The following is a 3,121-nucleotide window of genomic DNA, read 5'->3' as shown; positions in this document are numbered from 1 at the left end:
TAGACCACCAACTTACACCATACACAAAAATAAACTCAAAATAGATAAAGGACTTAAACATAAGATGGGAAACCATAAAAATACCACAGGAATCAACAGGCAGCAAAATCTCAGACATATGCTGAAGCAATTTCTTCACTGATACAGCTCCTAGGGCAATGGAAACTAAAGAGAAAATAAACAAATGGGACTACATCAAAATAAAAAGTTTCTGCAGAGCAAAAGGAACCATCAACAAAACAACAAGAAAACCCACTGCATGGGAGAACATATTTGCCAATGTCATCACCGATAGGGTTTAATCTCCCACATTTACAGGGAACTCATACAACTTAAAAAAAAATGAACATAAACAACCCAATCAAAAAATGGGCAACGGACCTAAATAGATACTTTTCGAAAGAAGACAGAAGGAAGGCTAAGAGACATATAAAAACATGCTCAAAGTCACTAATCATCCGAGAGATGCAAACCAAAACAACAGTGCAGTACTATCTCACACCTGTCAGAATGGCTATCATCATCAAATCAACAAATGACAAGTCCTGGTGAGGATGCGGAGAAAAAGGAACCCTCGTGCAATGCTGGTGGGAATGCAGACTGTTACAGCCACTGTGGAGAATAGTATGGAGTTTCCTCAAAAAGTTAAAAATGGAACTCCCATTTGACCCAGTGATCCCACTTCTAGGAATATATCCTAAGAAACCAGAAATACCAATCAGAAAGGATATATGCACCCCTATGTTCACAGCAGCACAATTCACCATGGCTAAGATTTGGAAACAGCCTAAGTGCCCATCAGCAGATGAGTGCAATAAAAAACTGTTGTACATCTACACAATGGAATACTATGCTGTGGTAAAAAAGAAAGAATTCTTGCCATTTGTAACAGCATTGATGGAACTGGAGAGCATTATGCTAAGCGAAACAAGCCAGTCAGAGAAAGATAAATATCACATGTTCTCACTCATTTATGGAATATAATGAACAACATAAACTGATAAACAAAAACAGATCCAGCAACAGAGAAGCATTCATCAGACCATCAAACCTCAGAGGGAAGGTAGGGGAGGGAGGGGGTAAGTGGGAGAGATCTGCCAATGGACTTGTATGCAAGCATATAAGCATAACCAATGGACATAGACAACAGGGGGGTGAGGTCATAAGTGGGTGTATGGGGGGGGGCAATGAGGGAATACGGACACATATGTAATACCTCAGTCAATAAAGACATTTTAAAAAAACACACAAGACAGACAAGGGGATCTATTGATTAAAGCAACAACTAAATATCAACCAATTGCAATGTATGGACCTTTTTTGGATCCCTAATCATATAACTAAACTCTTAAGATGCAAAAACATCCTAAAAATAGAGAAAACGTAAATACTCTATTTTATCATATTAAGTAATTATGTTTAACTTAAAAAAAAAGTTCCATGAAGAAAATGTGCTTTTACATTTAGGTAGAGAAGGGATAAATTAAGTGAGGGGGTAGGAAATAGAAGTTACTAAGAGCCAGGATAGGTTTTCTGCTTTTGAGGCACAGAAACCTGTTCACTTAACGCTTGGGTTGGAGGGAATTGTGCCTTTAAATACATTTCAGATCTGAAAGTAAATGTTTATAAAACAGAATTCACAATCAAAGGAAAAGGGTGGAGGAGGAGGAAGTTCAATTTTTGTTGTATTAAGTTAAACAAATGAGTAAAAAATCAACATCCATGCTTGAGAGCACATATATCATTTTTCATAAAGATGCTAAGCCTGAAAATGAAAGCCATAGAACCTTATAAAATATTACAATATTTGCCCTAGTGTTTTGTATTTCCCAATATCATTTTAAGGATTCAAAAGTGAGTCTGCCCAAGAACTTGGCAGCACCTATACACACACACGCACACACACACACACACACACACACACACACAATAATTCACTCTTGATTGAAACAATCAACAGCACCCTAATCAACTTTTCACTTGCCCTGACTGGATCACCTTCATATCCTTCAAAGTCTAGCTTTATTTATAGTATGGCTATCACAAGGCAATAATTTAGCTCTAAGTTTTAACACCACCTCTTCACCCTTTCCTTCAATTATTTCCTCTTAAATGCCATTACTTTCTCATTTCTCCTGAAGGGACATTTAAAGACTACATCAACAGCCTAATTACAAAACCAGAGGCCGCAGCCTGAGTCTGAATACAAATTCCCAATCCTATCTCCCTTCAAGGCTGTTCCTACCACTGATCAACATCAGCAGATCAGGAAGGGGAAAAAAAAAAACTGAGGCAAGAAGGTAGTTCCCTTCCTTCCACTTCCTCCATGCCTGCTCCCCTGCTCCCCTAAGCCCAGGGCCAAAGGAGGGCCTCATTCTAACCCCATCCACCAACCCGCCTCCGCCACAGCTTAGAAAACAGTCATCGCCTTTGTTAAAATGTCCATGACCACAATGGGCCAGAAGACGGGCACATTCCCTGGGATCGGGAGAAGGAAAGTCACAAGAACGCTGTGCTCTCCTTGGCAACAGCCTGGGGTGACTGCCCATGTCCCCTAAATCCTCTCCCCAGCGATGAGGAATGTTCCTGATAACTCTGCACTCTGAGACGACAGAGCGGGGGAAGGGATGGCCCGGGACACCGCTCAGGGGCACCCAGTAGGGGTACTGAACTTGAAGCTGGGACACTCTCCAGCCCCCTTAACAGGCCTCGTGGTCCTGCCAAACCTGAGTACGCACTTCCAGCCTGTGAAGCCCTTTCCTTTAATTTTTCTAATCACACATACCCCGACCCGCTCCCGCCACCAGGCACTCCTCTTCCCACGAGGCCCGTCCCCTGGACACTCCCAGGCAGCGCAGCCAACCCTGCTGCCGCCTGTAAGGCCGTTTTCAGCCTTACGGGACCCAAGCTTCCCGGAACAGTCACCCGCACACACCCCAAACCCTCTCGGGAAGTTCAGCCTGAACCTTGTTCCTCAGCTGCGAGCCCGCAAGGCCACCTCACTCACCAGGGCGTCCCGCGCCGCTACTCCCAGCTCTGCGAATCACCAGCTGCGCCTGCGCGCTCCCAATGCCTCCCAGCCCTGTAGGAGTCCTGAGCAAGGAGCTGATGGGCTGGGGGG

General features: G+C 43.6%; 1 protein-coding gene across 3 annotated transcripts in view; it reads right to left on the bottom strand.

Annotated features, from left to right (window-relative positions):
• Positions 1-3,086, bottom strand: part of PRRG1 (proline rich Gla (G-carboxyglutamic acid) 1) — a 220,655-nt gene extending 217,569 nt beyond the window's left edge. For 2 of the 3 annotated variants that reach the window (XM_005859714.2, XM_005859715.1), the window contains exon 1: positions 3,008-3,086. The gene's annotated coding sequence lies outside the window, so the exon portion shown is untranslated. Of the gene's footprint in view, positions 1-2,966 lie in introns of all 3 variants that reach the window. The other variant, XM_005859716.2, reaches the window with a different exon arrangement.
• Positions 3,087-3,121: the final 35 nt, after the last annotated feature.

This window comes from Myotis brandtii, unplaced genomic scaffold (genome assembly GCF_000412655.1).
Source record: "Myotis brandtii unplaced genomic scaffold, ASM41265v1 scaffold1290, whole genome shotgun sequence".
In the NCBI taxonomy this organism is placed as follows: Eukaryota; Metazoa; Chordata; class Mammalia; order Chiroptera; family Vespertilionidae; genus Myotis; species Myotis brandtii.
Note: the sequence above shows the minus strand (reverse complement) of the source record. Positions and strands in the feature narration are given on the sequence as shown.